The sequence below is a fragment of the Triturus cristatus genome, chromosome 4_1 (genome assembly GCF_964204655.1).
Source record: "Triturus cristatus chromosome 4_1, aTriCri1.1, whole genome shotgun sequence".
In the NCBI taxonomy this organism is placed as follows: Eukaryota; Metazoa; Chordata; class Amphibia; order Caudata; family Salamandridae; genus Triturus; species Triturus cristatus.
The window spans coordinates 1,216,184,456-1,216,209,277 of record NC_140585.1 but is presented as its reverse complement, the minus strand read 5'-3'; the positions used below and the strand labels follow the sequence as shown (position 1 = coordinate 1,216,209,277).

At 48.2% G+C, this 24,822-nt stretch overlaps 1 protein-coding gene across 1 annotated transcript in view; it reads right to left on the bottom strand.

Moving 5' to 3' along the window:
• B4GALNT1 (beta-1,4-N-acetyl-galactosaminyltransferase 1) overlaps nt 1-24,822 on the bottom strand; it is a 693,972-nt gene that overhangs the window by 604,692 nt on the left and 64,458 nt on the right. Inside the window, exon 2 of the mRNA XM_085654571.1 lies at nt 21,171-21,326. The gene's annotated coding sequence lies outside the window, so the exon portion shown is untranslated. The remainder of the gene's footprint in view (nt 1-21,170; nt 21,327-24,822) is intronic.

The window sequence follows — 24,822 nt, the reverse complement described above, 5'->3', positions numbered from 1 at the left end:
AAGACATTCAGAATGTCACAACGTCAATCAGCGCCTTGTGGGGAAGACCACGGTCGAAAAAGGGAAAACAGAAAACAGTACAATAAATGAAGCCACCTGTGTCGGACCTTACCTTTTACAAATGTAACTACTTTCACTTCGACTGTAAATCCATTCGATTAACTTTCCACCACCTTCCTACCAGATCAAGTCCCAGGTGCACTGGTAACAATAAAGCCTGGGTGGGGGAGGTGCGACGTTGCATCCTTCACGCCCGTCTCCCCCCCCCGCCTGCGTCTGACTTCTACTCCGAGTTTCCCATAGCGAGTTTCCGTTGGCTTTTGATTGTTTTGGCTCAGCACATACAACAATCACGAGTGTGTGCTGATGACTCCCTGTGACTCAAAGTGCAACCCTGAGCCACCTGGCTCTGTAGTCTAGAGAGGCACACCAGGTGCATCCTCTTTTATAGAGCAACAGTACTTCCAGGTCACTGGGCGGTATGTGGTTGGAAGTGGTGGATGCAACAGATTATAGTATCAGGCAGACCTTTTCACCTTTCCCCTGCCAAGTGCAGTTGCCTACTGGCCTCTCCTAGGTTTGTAAATTGGTCTGCTAGTCTCCTGCAACCGGGTCCTTCGATCCATCCACGAGGTTCATGAATGACACAGGCGTGTGTAGTTCATGTTTGTGCGGTGGAAAGTGCATCGAGTGCATGGGCGTGTGCTACATATAACAGACCCAGGAATCCATTTTTATTTAATGCACTGGAAAGACTGAACAGCATAGTGAATTGCAAGGTGTCCCCAAAACGTTCATGAGGTCCTCTGTAGTGGGCAGAATCTATGGTGTGGAGGGAAAGGTTCCTTTCAAGACCAGGGAAAACCCCTGTCCTTTTGCTGCTCAAATGTCCCTGAAGTCTTCCCTCAACAGGCTGACTGGCAGCTTAGTGCCCTTGTTTTAAGCGTCCTCTCACAGGAAACTCCACCTAACTGTTGGCACCGTGAAACAATGACTATGTTGGACCAGACCGAAAAGAATATGAAAAAGATCTGCCTGAAATGGAACCAGAAGATGGACCTGTAGAAAACAGAATATCTGTCTGCAGAATGTGTATAAGTATAGTACACAAACTACCAGTTATTGTGCCAAGATTCCTCATCAAGTGGAATCCGGGGTCCCACACCATTGCAAACCGAGAAACTTGGTCAGGAAGAGGAATCTGTAAGTTCTGTACTCTACCATGAACAGTTGCCTTGGGCTTGCCTTGAAGAAGGAACTGATTGACTGCTGAGGTTTGCCAGATATACCCCTACATGAAGAAGTGACCTAGAAAGAAGGACTACTAGGAGCTGAGGAAAGAGGAACAGATTGCAGTCAATTGTGACCCAGAAAAGGATCTGCACTTCCAGTCTCTGTGGTGAGGCTATCAGACCCTGGGGCCCTGCGGCATGTTTAGAAGCAGAAACGCTTGTGATGGCTTGGCGCTCACAGAAATCGCAATTACTTCCTGCCATTTACCGATAAGGACCCAGGCCGGGGAAGGCAAAGCCGGACCCAATAGAGGCCTGGGTTAGAACGCCGGCCGGCGCTGGGACCCCTCCACGCCACGCCCCCGCAATTAGGAAACCCGGCTAGGCCGGGGAGGGCACGGATAGGCCCACAAACAAAGGAAGCTCCCCCCCTCAATCAGGGGGCGAGAAAGGTAGGCAAGTGGGAGGTTAAAAGGGGCCAACGGCCCAGGAAATCCCATTTCAAGTCTCCCCCTCGCGTAAGAAGAAGAGAAGCCGCCATGTTTGGATCTGAGCTGCAGGAAGAATGAAAGGAATGAAGACGTGGGCATACCTGGAGGCGACCATCGCATCCCCCTTTTTGGCGCCAAGAAACCAGCTCTTCAAAGACTCGGAGGGCTCCAGCGACGTCCCATCCCACGCTTGCCAAGAGACGGCGATTTCAGGAGCGACGGGGGAGATCGCGAGCGGCGGAAGACCGGGGGAGCGTGCGCAGACGGGGTCCAGACTAAAAGGGGGCCTGGCATCGGCTTTCCCTCCCCAACGGCAGCAGGCGTTCACAGCGCCTTTCACAAGGAAGCGAATCAGCTGGCCGCAAAGTACCGCCAGGCGACTCGGTGCCGGAAAAGTACGGGAGGTGTGGAGCCGCCTCCGCCGTAAGCAGCACAGACCGAGAGGCGTAAGCGGGGGCCTACACGTGGCGACAGGCGCTGCCTGCTTTCCAGAGAAGTACCCGGTTACCCGCACACCCCTGAGGCAGGAAGTCCGAAGGGAACAACGGCAGCGGGGGTTTCGCGCCTTAGCAGAGAAGACGGAAAGGAAGGCCACGCCAGCGCACAGAGGGCACAGAAAGAAAGGATTGCGGGGAAGCTGACCGGAGAAGAGGACGACGCAAGGACGCTATGGGGCATTTCGCGCCTTTGGGCGGAAGACAAAATGCGGCTTTCACCCCCGCCTCATCTGTTGTCGAGGATACGGGCAGGGTCCACCACAGATACAGGACTCGCGGGCACCTGGAGCCAATACGGCGGTGCCCGGATCAACAGGGACACCGGCCGGTGGTTTGCGAAGATTTGGATCAAATGCTGGGCAGTATGCCGGCACCGCCACCACGGAGGCACCTGGAGTCAGAACAGCGGTGCTCGCGAGAACGGACCCCGGGGCGGTTTGCAGGCTTTGAACAAGCAGATGGTGTAAGATCACGGCAGTAAACGAACCACGCGGGTGTCGGTGCGGGCGGCGGTGCCCCCGAACGGAGGAAGACTGGTGCGGGCGGCAGTGCCCCCATAGCGAACCCGGAAGCAAAATTAAAAGGAAAAAGGTAAGGAGCGGGGCTGCGCGAAGCAGGGGGACGACCAACTCAATTTGGGAAGAAAGGGTTGCGGCCAGCCTACTAACAATCGCTGAACACTCCAACCCGGCATTGACCGCGGAAAGAAGGTAACCTTACGTGTGGTGGGTCAACCGCAAAAGGGTGGAACAGGGTTCGAGCCCGGTAAACAGTCCAGAGCCTTCCCGGCCTGGGTCCAATCTCGGAACTGCTCTGGGAAGAAGACAGGGCCGGTTTTAGTGCTGGTGGCGCCCCGTGCAACAACGGATAGGCCCACAAACAAAGGAAGCTCCCCCCCTCAATCAGGGGGCGAGAAAGGTAGGCAAGGGGGAGGTTAAAAGGGGCCAACGGCCCAGGAAATCCCATTTCAAGTCTCCCCCTCGCGTAAGAAGAAGAGAAGCCCACCCACCCACACCTATGGTTACGGGCGTCGCAGCCGTAGGGGGAAAGGGTAGCGGAGCTGACACGAGGAACCTAGTAGAGAACGAAATTACTAGGAGATAGATGAAAGGCTCACACAGTGTCCTTGGATGCCTCACGCCAGGGGCACCGGGGGAGCCATTGGGCGGCGTGCCGCCAGAGAAAGAACAGAGATGACACTCCCGCAGGACCCCGGGGATGCCTTACGGCAGGGGTACAGGCGGAGAAGATGACAAGGACCCAGCCGCAAGAAAATAGAGTAGATGCTCAAGTAAGGTCCTTGGGATGCCAAACGGCAGAGACCCCTGGGAGAAGGGAGGGCCCCGAAAGGATACAGGACGAGCGGGACGGCACTTGCAGCCCGGGCATGCCCAGAAAGGGACACCCTCCAAATCGGTAGCAAGTTGAAGCCTAGACCCGTGAATCGAAACACAGGGATTGGGGCCCCTCCATCCTCTCCCAGGCAATTGAGGCGGCTGGGTCCAGAATGCGAATAGAGGAAATAATGAACAATAGATAAAAGTGAAACATGGTCATTGAAGGACTATAGTAAGACCATGAATGTTTGAAATTTGAAATATGAAGATTTCATGTTACCAAATGTTTGTTGTGAAAATAAAACTGCGACCTTTTCAGGCACCAAGAAGTGGTCAAGTGCTAATTAAGGGAAAAGCGCGCAGCGATTGCAACAACCATGGGGGAGCGGAGAGGGAGTACTCGCCGCCTGGACGGGGTTAGGAGATTATGTACTGGCGCCTGGAGACTTGTGATGGCATGTCCGTTGATCTTATCAGTAGAATCCAAAGTCGACCTCTGTTGGATCACCGATGTGACCCAGGAATGACAGTTCACTTTGTGTTTGGTCTCGAAGAAGAACCTCAAGAGATGAATCACACAACCCCAAGTGGCTCCGATAGAGAGCAGGTTCTCCTCACCCATATGTGCACAGCTTTGCCTCATCAGCCAAACAGAGCCAGAGTCTGTAGCATCACTTGGACTGGAGCCAAGTCAGCATGACTATTTCTTGTAGCTCGTGCGTACAAGACTGCACGCCTACATGTGCCTCAAAGCACCAGCCCTCAGATGGCAAAAGTGGGCCACCCCACTGTAGGCTAAAAGCCTACGGTACAGTGCAAGGAATCGACATTAAAACAGGGCCAGACTGGGAACCCAAAGCAGCCCTGGCAAATTTGATCAGACCAGCCCCCATATGGGTGGAAGAGGTGGTGGTCGAGCACTGGGCTTTACCATCACTAGGGAAATTGTTTTTCCCAATGCTCGCTGAAGGAGGTTCAGGGTGGGTTGGGGGGGGGGGTTGGAGGGGGTGGGGTGGGGGATGGTGGTGGTGGGGATGGGTTATAAACAATTCAGTGAGGTATAAGGATTATACATTGTCTTTAAAAAGTGTCGAGTGTATCAGATATAAGCAAAGTAAGGTAGCTGTCAAAATTGTAGGGCGGGGGGAACCCTTTAATGCTGTTTTATGTAAGAATACTTATGATTTTGAATGATGAAAATAACTTGTTGTTCACTGAATATCTGTGGTCTGAATGACTTTAAGAAAAGGCGCGTCTTAGCTAGAATTATTTATGCAAGTTCATGGGATCTGCTTTTTTTTTACAGGAGACGCATATAGCGTGGTCCAATAGGGCCTGGCTTGGCTCTCTAGGGCTTGAACTGTTGGCCTGTACTTCTCAGGCAGTTAACCAGAAAGGAGTTGCAATCCTGGCTAAAAGGGGATTTTTGGAGGTCAAAAAACATAAAGTGGATAAATTTGGTAGGTGGGTTGTGATGGAGGTAGAATCTCACAGCAAGTCATGACGCTGTGCTCAATATACGCACCAAATGTGGACGATCCAGACTTTTTTCAAGTAATTAATACAGAGCTATCTCTTTATCCTCAGCCTATGTTGGTCTGTGGTGACCTAAACATACATATCTATTCGCAGTTAAATATGAGGACAGCCAAATCTTATACGGGCAGGAAACCAAGAGCTTTTAGGAGTCTGCAGGCGTTGGTGCAAGATCAAGGCCTCTATGATGTTTGGGAGGAGTTAAAACCAGGGCAAGATGGGTTTACGTATTTTTCTGCCCCACACAAGAAGATGGCACGACTGGATCTTTTTTTGGTCTCTGATGTTATACTATCAAGGGCCTCTATAAATGTACCCCCTAAGATAATTTCGGATCACAGCCCAGTAGTATTAGAGTTTGAATGTGCTGGGTTAATGGCTAAGGGGAGAAAATGGACTTTGATAGGAAGTTATTGATGAATCATGATTACTGTAGTTGGATGGATAAATGGATCCCTGAGTTTATTCAGCTGAATATTGGATCTGCCAGGACGAAGATTGTATGGGACGCTTTCAAAGCTGGCATAAGAGGCGAGACAGTAAGGTTTGTAGCAAGGAAGCGGATAAAGGACCGTCTGAAATCTCTAAATGATTTGGCGGCCCTCTCTATGCTGGAGCAAAAACTAGTTTCTGAGATAAAGTGTGCTGGGAGGGTCAGGGAGGTTCATGCGGAAGTTGCTGCTTTTCGTTCAACTATATATCAAGGGTATGCAGATGAAGCAGCCGCCAAGTATCAAGTACATAGAAGCGAGTTTTATGAATATGGAGAAAAGGCTGGGAGTGTCCTGGCTAAAAGGCTACGACAAAAGGAGGTTTACTCTAGGATTCTCAAGATTAAGGATATGGATGGGAACCTATTAGAGACCCCCTCCTTGATTCATGATTCTTTTAAAAAATATTATGAAAAACGATATATGGCAGAATCGGTCAGAGGAACGCAACAATATTTAGAGGAAATGGGCTCTGTCGGATTAGAGGAGGTGGATAAAGATGCACTAGTAGAAAGGATTTCTTGGGAAGAGATCGAAATAGCTATGCTGTCACTAGCCTCAGGGAAGGCGATGGGGTCAGACTCAATCCCCTTAGAGTTTTACACTAAGTTCAGGAAGAGTCTAGCTGGGCTATTGACCTCGGTTTTCCAGGCTGCGTTTAAGGGGGCCCCCCCGGCCTCTTGGTCGGAAACAGTCATAATAATCTTTAGGAAGAAGGGAAAGGATCCCTGTGAGCTCTCTTCATACCGCCCAATCTCCCTTATAAATGCCGACAACAAAATATACTCGAAATGCTTGGCAAGGAGATTGGGGGGGGATTATTACCCCTTTAGTCTCACCACAACAACATGGATTCATAGCTGGGAGAGGGACCACGGATCACGTCAGGCGACTTATATCTGTCTTTGACTGGGCACAGGCAACGGGGGTTCCTGTTGGGGTGGCCCTGTTGGATGCCGAAAAGGCATTCGACAGGGTCTCCTGGGAGTTTTTATGGGCAGTGATGAGATGGAAGTCCTTTCCTAATGACTTTATACGAGCAATACAGTCTATGTACCTTATGCCGAATGCAATAGTACGGCTAGGGGGAGAAGAGTCACAGAGGTTTATGGTTAGCAGGGGCACGCGGCAGGGGTGCCCCAGCTCCCCACTTCTCTTTGCTCTGTTTATAGACCCCCTCATAAATAGGCTGGAGGCCGATATTGAAATCTGTCCGGTAAAAGCGCATATATATTCAGTGAAAGTCTTGGCATATGCTGACGACCTTGAGGTGCTTTCTGCGGATATGAATAAGGCTATGGAAAGAATTGTGGTCATTACTAACAACTTCGGTACAGTGTCTGGCTATAAATTAAATCTGGATAAGACACAGGTGTTACATACGGAGGCTGGATTACCATTAGAGATGGAGGTAGCCACAGAAGCAATGTATTTAGGTGTGCTTATCTCTACTAAAATTCAAGATATACCAAGGATTAATGTCGAATCACTGATTGTATCATCAAATAATACTCTGGAGCGTTTAAATAGGCTGCATCTATCTCTATATGGAAGGGGTAATGTCCTAAAAATGTCAATTTTCCCGAAATTCCTGTATCTGTTTCGGGCTATTCCAATTATGTTTCCCAATATCTTTTTTAAGAGAATAGAGCGAATGTGTTCACGGTTTCTTTGGGGGTTTCGTCGCTCTAGAAGGGCGATGAAATGGTTATATCTGCCGGTAGAGCGGGGAGGTCTGGCCCTCCCTAACTTTTATGCTTACTATAGCGCTACGCTGCTCCAATTTATGGGTGTGTTGGTATCTGGGAACACTGTGGTTCTGGAGCCCGCTTTTTCCCCATCTATTTATGAATGGTGTTTGGGAGAATCGGCGCGAGGGTTACTACTTAAAATCCTGGAGCCAAGTTATTATAAAAAGACTCGGTTTAAGATTATTCAGGCAGCATATGTAGTATGGAAGAGGCTCAGGAAACAACTAGTTATTCCTTGTATCACGTGGTACACACCTCTGGATTCGTATGCTTTGTCATCTACCGTATGTCATGATTCGGTTATGAGGAGGTGGTCACAGCATGGTATAAGAGTAATTGGGGATTTACTAGAGAAGGGTGATATTCTTTCTTTTTTGACACTCCAAGAGAAATTTGGGGTTGGTAGGTCTGATTTTTTTAAATATCTTCAACTTAGAAGTTTCTTGCAGGCTGCAATTGCGAGGGGGAACTGTCAGGTGTCTCAGATCCGGATATTGGAGTTGATAAAAGGGAAATCTAAAATAGGTCAAATATACAAGGAAATTATCTTAAAAGAACCTGATGATATCCGTAGATTTGAAGCAGCGTGGGAGGGAAAATTGTCATCAACCAATCTGGATCTTCAGCTGGTATTGAGGACCGCTAGTTCTATTTTGCTTTCTGGCAGTCTAAGAAGTCAAGCTTATATGGCCATGTTTAATTTATATTATACGCCAGCAAAGATTGCAAAGTGGAAGGCGGGAAGGGGGACGAGATGTGCCAGATGTGGTCTCTATGGGGCAGATTCGATACATATGTTTTTCTCCTGCCCTTCGCTTCATCAACTCTTATCGGATATTGAATGTTTTATTTTAGGGTCTCTGGGTATACCGATTTCTGTGACTGCACCTTTGGTTTTGTTCGGGATAGAATTTGGTATGGACTCGGGGAGGAAATTGGTACCCCATAGAGGCCTAAAGTTCATATGTATGGCGGTTTTGAGTTTATGCATAACATCTCAGTGGCTCGATCCTGAACCTCCGTCATTCGCTAACTGGAGGGCTAAGCTCATCTCAATTTACAATTTGGAAACTGCCCTATACAAATTAAAAGGTAGGGCAAGGAAGAAACTGGGGGCTGCAATATGGGAGCCGATTGGTAACTGGGTATAGTAATGTATCTTAATGATTATTATTAGCTATATGTCTGCAAATTATGGATTATCCATGTTGGATTATGGCTCTCTGTTTGTATATGTTCCCGATTTAAGTTTTTTTTTTTCCTGTATAATATGAATCTTGATTAAGTATTGTGACCTCACTGAATTGCTCAAAATAAATAAAAATTAAAAAAAAAAAAAAAAGAAAATCCAACCACTTTGTTACATTTTGAACCCTCGGATTGTGCTTCTCCAGATCTTAAAAAAATGCCAACCAGAATTGATGGCATGTGAATCCTAACACCTTGTAGCCCCTTTTGTCTTGTAAACATTTTCTAAACATTGATTTACACACATATGATTCATTGTCTCTGTATGTGTGCATGATGAGATATCTAAACAAGCATTAGCAAAGCCAATAGGTCTTGCCTTTGGGACCTCTTAGGTTTGTGATTTTGTTTCAGCAACACATTACAGCCTAACTAATGTACGAGTATGTCACCACAAAAAATAAAGTTGGATGTATCCTTCACTTCCCAAATGAAAATATAATTTTGCCTTTTACCCTCAAGAGCTCTCTCAAGTTTTTTGTGGGTGGGAGAGTTAGCAAGCCAGACACTTCAAAAGGTATCGTTAGCAGGACACTTGAATACATAATGTCGATGTTTGAGCAGCTAGCTGGCTGACATGAATGTGGATTAGCCCTGTGGGTTTCTGTGAGTCAGATCAGATTTTCCTCAAGAATCCCTTAATCTTCTGAGCCCTGCTTATGCCCTTCCTTGCTGTCCACGAGTACACCAAAGGCACACCTGCGTACACTAAGAGCACAGTTTTCATGTCCTCAACGTTTGAGGCAAAAAACACTCATTGATTTCTAAACAAGGAGTGTAAAAACTAAAGTAGCCATGTCGTTCCTGCTTATATTTCGCACGCTTTACATAATCTTCCTGTGCCTATGAGTGTTTGCTTTTTCCAGGATGTTGTTACTTTTTTTCTGGCAGTGCATAATTTGAATTGAGTCACAGCCAGGTGTTTACCTTGGGGCAGAATTGGGTTGTAGCTAAAGGCACTGCAAGTGTCTCTCAGTGGGACAGAAGGGTGCTCAGGGAGGATAGAATGTGGCACTACGGCCAGAGCTACCAAATCTGGAACTGGGGAATCAGGCTTCATGACCAGTCCACCAGACCACTGTCCTGAGGGAGCACATTCACCTACTAGACCTTAGAAGGCCATACTAGACCATAGAAGCCCTGGTCTCTTAGCACCAGCAAGTGGACCCTACCAGTGGCCAGTGTGGGTTAACCTTGAAGGCCTGTTCACCACAATCCATACTGAAGTTCACCTACAGTCTAGCGGGTAGGCCAACGAAGCAGCACACCCTAGAACAGCAGTGACTTTGTCACTGAGGTCACAGGACCCTTGAGGCCAGTCCGCCTCACACATTGGTGCCTCCATTGGCTTTGTTCCAGCAGTACTAATGCAACTCACCAGGGATTGGCAATGCAGGATTTGCATGCACACCAGACTAAGGGGCATGTTTACAAGGACCTTGCGTCATGCTTGCACCACGGAACGTGGTAAATGCACGTCACAAATCTGCAAGTCATATTTATGAAGCCATGCAAAGCCACTTTGCATGGCTTTGAATGGTTTCATAAATATGGAGTAATGCAACACAGCGCAAATTGCTCCTTTGCCTTACTCTGCACAAGGGAGGCGTTGCAGTGGGTGTTCCCACTCAACTCTTACGTTTTTTTTAATGTATTCCCAGATTTACAAGGACTTGTAAACCTGGGACTGATTCAAAATCTTACACCTCCCCAAGGGATGCACAACAAGGAGAAAAATCTTTATTTCTCCCTTTTTTCCTCTTTCTATATGTGCAGCACTCATACAAAGAGGAAAAAGCCTCTCAGGTTTGCTTTTGTGCAGGGAAGTGCCCCTTCCTACATAAAAACAATGCTGCATGCAACGGAGGCACCCTTGCACAAGGGTGCCTGCGTTGGCGCTAGGCTGACGAAACGGCACCAGCACACTTGGAAAAGGCACAGACCAACTAACCACATCTCTGAGCCAGAACCCACCAACTGACACCTCCGACACCAACGACGCAGCCCACAATCTCACACAATGGATCACCAACTGCGCCGACGCCCTTGCTCCACTGAAGAACCCCCCAGGCAAGACCGGCAATAGGAAACCCACATGGTTTACCAACGCCCTCAAAGACTCAAAAAAATCCTGCCGAACTCTCGAGAAAACCTGGCACCACGAACGGACGACAGAAAACATGACCGCCCTCAAGAACACCACCAGCTGATCCGCACCACCAAAAGGACATCGTTCAAAGAGCGGCTGGACAACAACACCCACAACAGCAAGGAACTCTTCAGCATCGTAAAAGAGCTCTCCAACCCCAGCGCCAGCAACAATGACATCACACCGTCGCAAGACCTCTGCGACTCCCTTGCCACGTTCTTCTACCGCAAGATCGCCGATATACATGACAGCTTTGGCGCCCAGACTCCGCCTCCAGTCACCAAACCAACGACCCCCACCACCACCCTCAGCACCTGGACCCCCATCAGCACTGAAGACACCACCCACGTCATGAACACCATCCACTCTGGCTCTCCCTCTGACCCATGCCCTCACCACATCTTCAACAAAGCCGACACCACCATCGCACCCCACCTCCGGAACGTCATTAACAACTCCTTGGCGTCAGCCACCTTCCCAGAGAGCTGGAAGCACGCAGAGAACAACGCCCTTCTGAAGAAACCCACAGCAGACCCTAAAGACCTCAAGAACTTCTGCCCCATCTCTCTTCTTCCCTTCCCAGCAAAAGTCATCGAGAAGACCGTCAATAAACAGCTGACTGCATTCCTCGAGGCAAACAACTCGCTCGACCCATCCCAGTCCGGATTTCGAGCCAACCACAGCACCAAGACCGCCCTCATCGCGACCACCGACGACATCAGGACCCTGCTGGACAACGGGGAAACAACCGCTCTCATCCTCCTGGACCTCTCAGCCGCCTTTGATACCGTCTGCCACCGCACCCTAATAACCCGCCTCCACAACACTGGGATCCAAGGAAAAGCCCTGGACTGGATCACCTCATTCCTCTCCAACAGAACCCAGAGAGTCCGCCTCACTCCCTTCCGCTCCGCGGCCACCGAGATCATCTGCGGCGTACCCCAAGGCTCCTCGCTCAGCCCAACCCTCTTCAATATCTACATGAGCCCCCTCGCCGCCATCGCACGCAAGCACAACCTCAACATCATCTCCTACGCCGACGACACCCAGCTGATACTCTTCCTCACCAAAGACCCAGCCACCGCCAAAACCAACCTCCAGGAAGGAATGAAAGACGTCACGGAATGGATGAAACTCAGTCATCTGAAACTGAACTCAGACAAGACGGAGGTCCTCATCCTTGGACAATCCCCATCCGCCTGGGGCGACTCCTGGTGGCCCACAGCGCTGGGCACCGCACCGACACCCACGGACCACGCACGCAACCTGGGATTCATCCTGGACTCCTCCCTCACAATGACCAAACAAGTCAACGCCATCTCATCCTCATGCTTCAACACCCTGCGCATGTTCCGAAAAATCTTCCGGTGGATCCCCACCGAAACCAGAAAGACGGTCACCCAGGCCCTCGTCACCAGCCGACTGGACTACGGGAATGCCCTGTACGCAGGAACCACAGCCAAACTTCAGAAACGACTTCAACGCATACAGAACGCCTCCGCACGACTCATCCTCAACATCCCTCGCCACAGCCACATATCTGCACACCTGAGAAACCTGCACTGGCTCCCCGTCAGCAAAAGGACTACTGAGAGCCCCGTGATGCAGCAGGCATTGTAAACGTATTCTAGAAGCACTCCCACGGACTACTGAGAGCCCCGTGATGCAGCAGGCGTTGTAAACGCATTCTAGGAGCACTCCCACAGACTACTGAGAGCCCGGTGACGCAGCAGGCATTGGAACCCCAATCTAGGAGCACTCCCACAGACTACTGAGAGCCCTGTGATGCAGCAGGCATTGGAAACCCATTCTAGGAGCACTCCCTGTGAGAAGGTGGCCTGATATATGCTGTCCACTAGTTCTAGTGGGCACCTTGTATCAGCCCAAACAACCCCTTATGGTGATAGGTTAAAGACAACCTTTATTGAAAGCTATCCTAGTGGTAGCTATGGAGAGCAGCCTTCAGGCTAAGTCTTGAAGGAATGTAAAGCAGCTTGTTTTACCAGTCTATAATCTCTTGAATGATCAAATGAAAGGACAACCACATCAGGTATATATTTAAAATATATGTATTTAGGTTAACACACACCCCTCTAGTCTCTTTATGAGGCTGGAGTTCGAAGTACTTAAGTTACAAGATAGCAATCATCAGTAATAGCACAAATACACGTTTGTGCCCTAGGGGCGTACCAAACCATATACCAAAAAAGTGGTATAAGAACCACGACTGGAATAGACACTAGGCCTATAGCCTGTAGAATCGCTGGGACCCCAAGGAACCACCCAAGGTAGTGACACAGGGGACTCACGGGGACTGTATGCAGTGTGAGAACACAACGGCGGGTTCCCGTTATCTTTTATGGGCAATGTCGCTGTTGGAAATTTAAAGATTAGGGACACATCTAATCGAGTCAGGACCAAACCCTTTTGGATTTAAGAAGTTCTAGGGCTTGCACCCATGGGAGCACTGGAGTCCTTGAGTTACCTCACCCAGGGAAGCCGGTCAATAGGTGTCTTTTGGTGTCGGGTGGCGTCGTCGATTTCAATGGGAGCCTGCAAAGAACTGCTGCTGCCGTGAAGAGGAGAAGTGTTTGGGGAGATCCAAGCCTGGATCTGGGATGGAAGGAACCTGAAAGCAGAGGGGACAGAGTCTGGGTCACTAGCCAGTGACCAAGGGCAGGATGGACCAATGCCCACAGATGTCGGGTGCTTCAGGTGAGTTGATGCGTGTCTTGACTCTTCAGCTACGAGGTCCAGAAGGCGTCGACGAAGTCCACGAGCCGGATTCGAGCTGTTCCAAGAAGTCTGGCGAGTGTTGCGGTGTCGGCGACCAGAATGGACCCAACAAGCCTTGGCAACGGCAAGTCACTGGAATTCAGAGAAAGGACTGCGGTGCAGACCAGCAAGGTCTGAGGGACTCACCCAGCGAAGGTAAGTCAGGGCACGTCTGGAGCAACCAGGAAAGCCCAAGCAGAAAAGAAGTTGCCTTCGTGGGGACCTGCTAGCCAACGGTCTAGTGATCGCAAAGGAGCCTCGAGTGGTTGCACTTGAAACTGGCCCACGGGTCACTCCCGGAGTGAAGGCCAACAATCTTCGGTGCAGGAGGTGCTCAAGGCTGGGGCTACTCGGAGCCCAAAGCACAACTTCGAGGAGGACCAGGAAGATAGTTTTGCTGCAAAAGTTCACGGTGTCCAGGGGTAACTGTTCCACTTCATCCACGATAGCCACGGGCCTCAGCTTTGCTGTGGACTCAGGGTAGCCTCGGGGAAGTCTGGGAATCCACCTCTGGTGATGCAAAGACTTTGGCGTCCAGCGGGAGCTTCAGCAATGCAGACCGGTCAGTTGCTTCTTTGGTGCCAGCCAAGCAGGGGAGTCACTCCTTGACCCCAAGGGAGATTCCTTCAGTCTTCTAGTTAAAGTAGAACGTCGAAGGTCCAGGATATATGTAGCAGAGTTTTGTCCAGGGTAATCTAAAGTCCTAGGGACTGAAAACCTATACTTATAGTAAGTTTAGGGTATGGACTAACTCTAAGGCACCACCTATGGGTGGGCCTGGAAAGAGGGGTGGTTACACCCATTTCCTTTGTTCAGTTTCGCGCCGGGGCAGGTAGCCCATGCAACCGGTTTGAACTGGACTATGCACAGGGACACCAAGTGTGCCCCCAGTGCAGGACTTCAAAGCACCAGAGATTGCTCCCGCCCAGCCCCAATACACATCTGCCTGTCTGGGGAGGTGGTGACACCTCCCTTCGACAGGAAACCTATTGTCCAGGCCTCCCCTGCCGGAGTTTCGGTCAGCAGCAGGAGGCCAGACCCGTGTCTGTGGCAGAGGCATCCATTTTGTGATGCCAGGGCTCAGGAAAGTCCTACCGGGTTTAGCCAGTGTGAACATGTCTATCCCTCTAGAAGGGTGGAATGCTACCCCCGCCGCCAGAACTGGTGGTGGGGGGGGGGGGGTAGTATTCCACAGCCTTTGACACCAAACACAACATGTTTTGATGTAGCCATTCCAAAGTTAGCATTTACCGTAAGGTTATAATGCATATGGTATGGCTGTATCACAGAACAGCCATAAGGAAGTATTTCCGAAAGCTGCAGAGGGGCTCAGCTCATGCTTGGGCACCCTCTCACATAAAACCAAGCACTCTGCCTTCATAATTTTGTCAAGACCTGTCAATGGAGTGGCTTATAGGTTTTTATGTGTCTGTATATATGTGTGGATATAGGTAGCCTATTCCACTGTAAGGGGTGCAAGCACACCCTTACCCAGGCTGCAGTAGCAGACCTGTGGTGCCATTTTGGAGTGCTTTCCAGGGGTGGCATAATATATGCTGCAGCCCCTGGTAGGCCTCTGAGGTACCTATGCCCTAGGTACATAGTATACCATATACTAAGGGCTTATAAGGCACTCCAGAATCCAATTAGATATGTACCTAATGTACATGGAAACCATTTAGAGAGGAAGCAGCTAGGCTGTGGTCCTGATTAGCAGGGCCACAGCCAGACTAAGGTCGAACAACAGTGAAACACCAGCAAAAAGTGGGGGTACCCATGTGAAGCAGATCCGACTCTCCTACACTCCCACGGACTACTGAGAGCCCTGTGACACAGCAGGCATTGGAAACGCATTCTAGGAGCACTCCCACAGACTACTGATAGCCCCGTGACGCAGAAGGCGTTGGAAACGTATTCTAGGAGCACTCCCATGGACTACTGAGAGCCCCGTGATGCAGCAGGCATTGGAAAGCCATTCTAGGAGCACTCCCACAGACTACTGAGAGTCCCGTGATGCAGCAGGCATTGGAACCCCATTCTGGGAGCCCTCCCACAGACTACTGAGAGCCCCGTGATGCAGCAGGCATTGGAAACCCATTCTAGGAGCACTCCAACAGACTGCTGAGCCCCGTGATGCAGCAGGCATTGGAAAGCCATTCTAGGAGCACTCCCACAGAACGCCCACCAAGGTGTAAGGAAAAAGAAACTTTCACAGGCTCCTGGGTCGTGACATACGCCGGGCATGGACCCTCTGAATTGTGTTTGGTGTTACTAAGGGTTGTTCGTCAACAATGCTGAAAGCATTCCATGCTATGGCTTGTAACTGATGTGACACAGCCGATTCATACTATATGGCAGTGTTATTTTTAAATGCTATATGGAAAGGAGTCGAGACGTAGGCTTCTCATAAATAAAACAAGCATTTGCAATGGAATAGGTATCGCATTTGCGAGAGTTTGAGCTATTGGCTTCGTAAATGACAATGCCTTTTATTTATGCATTTACAAAACCTGCAAGCGGTGTGTAAACACCCACATTGTACTTATAGTCCTTACTCACAAGAAGCAAGTACGGCAATAAAAGAGATGCAGTTACTGCCAGCCTTGCTTCTCATAAGTAACCACTATAAGTACAAAGTACCTGTTTACGTAGCGCTTGCAGGTTTTCCAAACACATAAATAAAAAGCACTGTCATTTACAATGCCAGCAGCTCAAACTCTTGCAAATGCGAGATCCATTGCATTGCAAATGCTTGTTTGCTCTGTTGTTCATGCTGTTCAACATGAACAGAAGACATTGGTAGAGCCAGCATGTCTCAAAGGCCAGGCCTATTGTCTTTGCTAGTGCTTGTTTTCTTTTTTTGCTAACCACTCTTGCTCAGTGGCCACAGCCATGCCGGATTGAAAGACCCCGTAATTCTTTCACCCCACTTGAAGCAAAGCACACAGTGCATATTGCACCTTATGAAAGAGAACTAATTTGAAATAAAAGGACTTTGGGGATGAGTGGGTGGGTGAGTGGGTGAAAGGATGAGTGAATGGATAGGTGGATGGACAGGTGAAAGGATGGCAGATTTAATGGAAACCTGAAATGGTGGATGAATGGATGGATAGAATTTACTGATGGATGGATGCATGCATGCATAGATAATGAATGCTTGAATAGTTGGATGGATGAAATGGTGCAAGATTGAATGATGGATGAAAGAATGAATGGATGACAGAATAATAACGTGCCTGTGGATGAACACGCTATATATTGTACAATACTGTACGTTTCCTTTGTACATTCCCGAAGGCTGGTGTTTATCAGGGTCTTTTAGAGCCAAGCACAACCACAACTGCAAAAATAGAGAAAGATGGCATAATTACCGTTGAAAAGTGCGGAGTTGTGCTCTCAAACTTGCACAGTCAAGTATTTCCCCAGAGCACTCCATCAACTGCTAAATGCCTGAGTGCGGTGCTTAATTTGGGAAAGGATGAGTGCTTGTGCCAAAAGCTTTTCCCAGAAGCCTGCGACCAGTGCAATTAAGCATTGATGCAGTGAATATCAAGGCTGCGTGCTCTTAAATCCACCTCATCACCCTTTAATGTACTTCCAGACACTCCCTGCCCCTTAATTCCACCATTGCAGCTTCCTGCTTTCTCCCTTAAACTTTCTTTTGCCTTGCTCTTCCTCTGCTTTCGGATTTGTGTATGTGGGTAAATAAGTGTGAGTCCCCAAAAATGAGTGCCAGTTCATCACACCGGCAACCACCGGCTCAAATGAGCAGTGCCTGAGTCAACCTACCAGCCTTAGATACGAACATAGGAGGCAGGCACCAAGGACAGATAATCAGATTTTGTCAACCACTGCAGATTTTGAAAGTCCCTACTGCTGCCTTGTTCCCTTCCAGGGCCTGAGCTGGAAGTGAACAGCCTTGAGAGCCCCTCTAAGCATAGGGAACCATTTCCTGTTGAAGATGAGTGGGTTTGAGGCTGGCTCTTACTTTTATGAACTACAGGGCCGTTCTTACCCTCTAATACTTAAAAAAAGGGAAATAAATGTGCAACTTTGTCTGTGACAGATTTTGCTCTAGCGCCTATCATGAATACAGCACAATTTACATTTGCTTCTATTTTGACCAAAAGTTACCAACAAGTTTCAACTAGTGGTAATTTCCTGCACAAAAGAATATAAAAAGTGAGGTATTGACACCTGTAAAATAGGTATTAAGGACATAGTCCCATTTTTTTCATATTCAGTCGCTTATGGGACACAAAACACACAAAGCGGGTGCAAACAATTTAATCCTGTTTACATACCGTATGAGTCATCATAATGTGAAATTATCAACAACACTGCTAAACATGCTACGCCCACCAAGAGGACGTCACCTCACCAGGCTAGTCAACAAAAGTATATAGCCTGGCGCTTGCTGTTAGTGAAAGGAAAGTATAAGGGGAAAGTGTAAATTATGATATTTTTCCGACACAGACCTTAACGTAGGTGGCGCAACACAGAAAAGCAGTGTCATGGCTGCAGAGGAGGTAATGAGTTATCGCGGTTTCGATTGCACATACTCATCTCGGAAGTCAGGAACAACGGCTTGCAGTCATGACACCTTAACAATGAAGTCACACAAAATATTCACATAATTTATGCGCAGTGGTGACATTTAAAAATAGAAGTCTGGATTTAATAAGTAACGCCAAGTGAAACCTTTTTTGAGTGAAATGTGTATAAAACCATTAAAATTGTTAGCTGGGGATGAACATGTATGGAAAGAAAGGAAAGGAGATCTAAATTCAGGATTAAAATAGACACTCTCAAAAATATGGAATGGGTTGTCAAGCTTGCATTGTATTAAATAGGTGCCCTGGTACACTTTATTGGACTTTTATGACTGAGGTTTACATTTATTTTCCAAGAAGGAAAGCTCGCTCTGGTAAAGACTATCTTCTCCTATTCGGCAAATGCTGTGAATGAGTACTTAAAATGGAAGAGAGGGAGAGGAGCACTCGCGCTGTCCTTCTCAGGGGGTTTGTGAGGTGGAGGAAGGCTCTCGGCCCCTCCCTTTTAAAAGGCATTATAAATGGAGCTAATCGGTTCGATTTGCGGTATAATTTCCCAAATTAGTTAGTGAAAAACATAGGATACAGGCAGCCAACAATAAGCAATATAACAACAGCAATGGCAATCCAGCTGCAGGTGACCCCAGCACGCCACCTTCCACGGTAAGTTACCTATTTCTAACTCTGCTCGCAGTGGTTAGAGGTTTACCTCTGCTTCAGGACACACTGAAAGTGCTAGTGTTGTCATAATAAAAGGATGGCGTTGTTTAAGCTGTGCATGGTAGCCCATGCTTGTGGCTGACTCTGGGTCAGTTTGTAAAAGCAAGAAAGTCACTGAATAATCTTTGAATTAGCGCTTCTTTAACTTCCCCCTACAGTGTGATGTTAAGTGCGCCGTCATGTTGCTCTTTGTTATCGGCACGAAATACCATGAGTAAGGCATGATACTGATGTGAAATGGTGTTCTTCTGTGCACAGAGAGCACCGCTCGTGAAGTTATCGCCTCCCCGTGCAGTGCCAAGTAAAGCGATGCGACGGTCTGCCGGCTGCAAAGACGTCACGTGAGAAGCAGTGGTAGAGACACCAATGATGCAATTTATAGTTTGACAGAGTTTGGTACAAAAATGAGAATTCTCGTTGTTCTCGGCTTTCAGGACAAGCCAGTGTCCACATCTCACTGAATTAGAAGGGAAATCAAAGTGGGGCGTGCTCCCCTGACCGACCCTCGATTCTCCCAGAAATAAAATTGAATTTTCATTGCACCAAAATTCTCCTCTGCCTAATTAGGGACCAGTTCAGAAGTAACTGTACATTAAAAAAATGCTTAAATTCAGAGCACGTAAATATACGTGCAAGCAGCTCACACCGAGCACCTGTGAAAACATGTAACTACAACAAATATTACTGGGTAACGCACCAGGCACTATAAACGAATGAAAACTACGGCTCCGTTGCTTCCCTCTGGAATGGATCCAAAAAAGAACAAGCCCGCGAGTGGTGCGCGCGTGCTCGCCACCGCGAGACATGTGGTTTCAATTCTCGCGCCTGTGTCTGGGCACGATAATTGAAACCACATGGCGGCGGTGCAGGTAACCGACACTAATAGGCCATGGGCGGAGCAATGCGCCCGCCTTTGGCCAATTGCGTGCTGTCTTTGTTAAAAAGACACACGCAAAGGCCAATGGCGTGGGCCAAAAGGAAAAGCACACGCACAAACGTGTGCGATTCCCAGGTTGGTTTTCAAACCCCCTACAAGAGGTCTCTCGCTGCGCGGTCAGTGCTGCGCACTGCAACGCTACGCGCGAGACCTAAAAAGTCCAAAAGAGTAAGCGTTCAAAGCGGGTAAACTGCGATAAAGACGAGCAAAAGTGCATTCTATGAATTATCACGTTTTGGTTTTGTACATGGGGTAACGCAGGGCCCTGCAGCCTCTGCAGGGCAAGTGGGCGGGTGGAGGGGCCTCCCTTCGGATAAAAGTCTAAGAATATTTGTGAGCTATTGGAGAATCGAGACTCCCTTATCACATTCTGCATGGGGTGTGGGGCATAATTTTGTGTACGCCACTATACATACATTGTTACATACATCTGGTGTGGTTCCAAGGTGCAGGGAGAGAAAGTTGTTAGCCAAGGAGCACGCAACGTGGACAAGGAAGTCAGGATTCCAAGTCAGGTTCCTCACTTTAATCATTGAATATTGGATACTAGACCAAGACTCAACTCCTAAAAAAAAAAAAAGTGGGGGGACTAACCAAGTTAGGCAGTCTGCAAGTAATATCATGGTGTGTGTCATCGTACGTGGCATCACAACCCAAGACCTCACGGGAAGAGACATCGGATCTTAACACCTCAGACATAAACCTAGCAGTTCTAGCGTGAGTATATTTGAGTGTGTTACAAGATTTAACAAGTGACATTTTATGTGGGTGTTGTGCCAAAAAAGTGACGCAACCCAGACACAAAATCTGGAACTCAACTTATACGTTTAATTTTTTCAGGGCATGCATACCTCCTATACAGAAAGACTGAACAAAGTCAAGAGGATGCGTTTCTTAAGTACCTGTGAAGTGATAAGCTACAGTGTCTTTGTTTCCCTTCCATTGCATTTAGGTGTGAGGCTACCAATAAGTCCTAGCCAAGATACACAAACAAAAGGAGGCCTGATGGCCCCTTAACCTCGGCCTTTGTTTTGGGCCAGCTGGAATTTAAAATACAAAGCCCCCTAGTCTGCATGTTGCTGCTTGGAACAAAGCGGACAATGTGCAAGCGCTGCTAAAAGTGTTCCAATGTCTGAAACCTACACCTGGGCGAATTCAGCATATCTTAGTGGGGCCCAACTTGGACGCCTTCCACCCGCGTGAACCCCCGACTTGAGGCCTGTACTAGACCATATTACATTGTTAGAAATGTATTGTCCTCCCATGTTATAACCATCTACAACCTGAAATGGCTCCATACAGTGCAGCAGAGCTGTCAGGTCTGAACATTTAACTGGGGCAATGTGCATTTACAAACCAAGGTGATTGGGCAGAAAGATAAGCAGATGTTTGCAATTTCCAAAGACCAGTATACCTTTTCCTGTGTCACAACAGAGAATCGAATTTTGATTACCTTTGAAAGCAGGACGTTGAATGTATCAGGCATCGCCCCCTGATTTTGCACTAGTTCTTGGACATGGCGACTGTGCACAGGGCGTCTTCACTGTCGCACCCTTGAGCCATCGGCGCCGGTCTCCTGGGCCACATGGTTCATACAACTCTACAGGCCCTGCGGATACACAGAAAGGAAGATTGTGAGACGCCCCATCTGGTCAAAGACTGTGTTGCCCTAAATCAGAGCCCTTCAGCGTTGTTTCAAAAGGGCCAGATTTCCAACATATCCCCTGGCTATAAAACCAACGGTGTCCAACGTAGGTTCACTGATTATTATTACACAAATGATTTTTATTTAGACGACTTAAATATACATTTATCTTAACTGAATGTTCTGAAAATCTGCCTTGGATCCGACCCTGTAAGGGAAACCTTCAACACCCCATGACCCAAAGGTACGAGCTGGAGTTTAGAAGAGCTCTTAGGAGCTTAGAAGCTCTCATAGGATGGTAGTGTCTTCAATTTACGTAGATGTGGCAGTTAAAGTAGTACATTTTCTACTTACCGATATACTTGCCTTCACTTAAAACAGAATATTACACCCGGCGTGCAGGTCCCGGGGATGGGGTGGTGGATTTTGTGAGGCAATTCCCTAACAATTGCGCCTATGTAAACACGCGTCTCCCGTCACCAGCCGCTTGGCTTACATGTATTCCTTCCGGGTCTTAGGAGAGACCCAGGCTGTTTCCAGGTTCGAGGGTGATCGGCAATCGGCCGCGTTCACCATATCTTCTTGGTGAAAACCGCTAGAGTGGTTCTCTTTGGATTCACCTTCTTGGGCAGACAACACTTTTGCAGCCTCATGCATCAAGCCAAAATCCAGTCGGTAAAATACTGATTCGCTAATAGCTTCCGGTATTGAGTTAAAAATAACCAATCCCAGTGCATCAACCCAAAAGCAAAAATCGCTATTTAAGGAATCCTTAAATAGCGATTCCTTAAATAGCGATAGCATTTAAGGAATCCCAAATTGAGATTCCTTAATTTAAGGAATCTCAATTTGGGATTCCTTAAATGCAATGCATGAAAGTTAAAAAATTAGCGAATTCGCTAATAGGGGGAGCAAATTACCATGAAGATGAACTGCATGGTAATTTGCTAAAAGTTTGAAAAATGCACTTTTGTGCATTTTTCAAAGTTTCATGTTGCGCACACACATGCCCTTAGAGCATGTGTGTGTGCAACATATGTGCACATATCAATTTCAGGGGTGCAATAGGGTGTCATTTTGACACCCTTGCACCCTTGAAATTGCATGAGCAATTTGCGAGAACCTACTGGTACTCGCTATTTGCTCATGCAATCTCCAATTCATTCCTATGGGCCTGGAGGCCCATAGGAATGATTGGGATGGCATTCCTTAATTGCTACTCGCAATTTGCTAGTAGCAATTAAGGAAAGTTAAGGAATCGCTATTTGAATAGCGATTCCTACATGCATAGCCTTTTGCTATTCCTTATTAGCGATTCCTTATTTTTCGCTAATAAGGAATCGCAAATGGCATTGTTGATGCATGTGCCCCTTGGTTGTGCCAATTTCTTGCGTAAGAGGACCGCAGGAGCTGTGCCTCTTTACATCTGGTGAGTCGGCATTCCGCCACACTCCCCGTTTAGCAGTTACTTGCAACTCCTCTTCAGGGGCTCCCGATGATGCGCGGGGCACTCTGGGATTACCGTAGTGAGGACTGCAGGAGCTGTGCCTCAGGAACATCACGCCTACGTACTCTGCATGCTTTAAAGCGCTCGCTTCTGGCTACAGAGGAGAACCGCAGGAGCGGTTCCTTTGTGGATTTCCATTTTTTTCCCGCTGCAGGTACTACCAGAGTAGTTCTGACCTGATGCTTCTACAGAGCTGGACGCTCACCCACTCATCTCCCCTCTCAGATCCTGGTTGGATGCCCTAATCTCTAGCAGGTCTACTCACCAGGATTTGTGATTCATCTTTGTTCCCTTTTTAGGTGCCAATAGCCCTTCTTCGATGCAGTTGGTGCCTTTAATTTTTTCATAGGTTTATTAAGGTCAGTGCACTGTCCTTGGCAGGCGGGCAACTAGAGCCAAATTTCGGGGGGGGCTGAAAAAGATTTCGGTGGGGGCTACTTCTTCCAGCCATAGGCAGAGTGGCTATAAGAAGGGGTGAAAACACAACAAAAGCCTTATTAACGAGTAAATGGTCTTTTAAAGACCTGAGAAGTACTCTGGTCCGGCTGCAATTAGACGGACGCCAGCCCGCGAGGCTGTCTCAACCGGGCTGACACACATGGGGGGTGGGGGTCTGAAGCCCGGTGAGCCCAATGGGTGTTGCGCGCCTGGTCCTTGGGACTATTAGACCTATTTTCTAGTGAGGTGTTGATCGCTTTCTGGACCTTTAATGGTGGCTTCTCTTTTCCTGTTTTGGGCACCTGTCCCCTATGATATGCAATTGGGGAAGACCCCTAACCACCCCTTTTTACCTTCTCCGGATATTGGCTGGTGAGTAGTGTCTTCTAACAAAGAAGAGAAGGGAAGGAGCAGAGGGGATACGCTAAGAAACAGAATTGTCTTCTTCCAGTTACTCACTAGTGTTCTGAGTGTGTTGTGTTTATTTTTTCAGAGAGTGGCAACGACCTTAGTCTCAAAGAAGTTAGACCAACCCCTTCCCGTGTCCTGGTCCTTTCTATGTGGGTGCCTGTAAATCCTCTGGAGTTGACGACTTCTCTCACGTTTGTGGCATCCATCCCTTTTCCTTTTCCCCTTGGGACCAACTGCCTGTGCTACGTAATTAGCGTGGAGGGTTGAACAGGAGGTGAGAGGGAGGACTATCTCCGTTCCCGTGGCTCCTGGCTGTCAGGTTAGTGTAATCGGGACATCTGGTTTCCAACTACTAAATCATTTCTCTGAGCTCCTGAATTACAGCCTCACTCCCGACCAAGTGTGCATATGTGAACTGTAACATAATTGCCATTTTCAAAAGTGGAACTCTCCACTTGATGAATACAATCATGTCCTGTCTCCCAACAATTGTCATTAATGTACAGCACAGGAAGTGGACAGGTGCCAAACAAGATGGCTGCTGAGGTGTAGGGCTCCCCAAGTTCATCAAACCATCCCCCTAATATCCGGAAAGTCATGCAACAAACGGCCACTCCTGAAAGAAGGAATGCTGCCGAGCTAGCAGGTGAGGCCACTCATACCATTGATGTGCTGGGCGTGGCCAGAGCCAGCATGCAGGAATCTTGTTGCCCATCCAAATCATGCTCCCATGGCCTGGCAATAGATGATACATATGCAGTGGGACGCGACTGGGTTGCGGCCTACATGGCTCCCGGCTTCGACAGATACTTGCGGCCTGGCACAGGAGAACACACGGGTGGTGAGACCCTGGGGGTAAATGGCAGTGGAGTTTTCCCCAGAGGAGTTGAAAAGTGAAGCAGAGGCTGGGGCTCCCCCTAAATGGCCCAGAAGCCTCACACCTGGGTGGTGAAACCCTTGGGGCATGGAGCAGTGAAATTTGCCCCGAGATAAAAGTAAACTAGAAAAGAGGCCGGGGCCCAGCCTACTCGCTCTCCCGCTACCCATAGCACTAGCAGTCTGGTGGCTGCAGAAAAGAGGTTGCTGTCCATAAGAGGCAGCCCG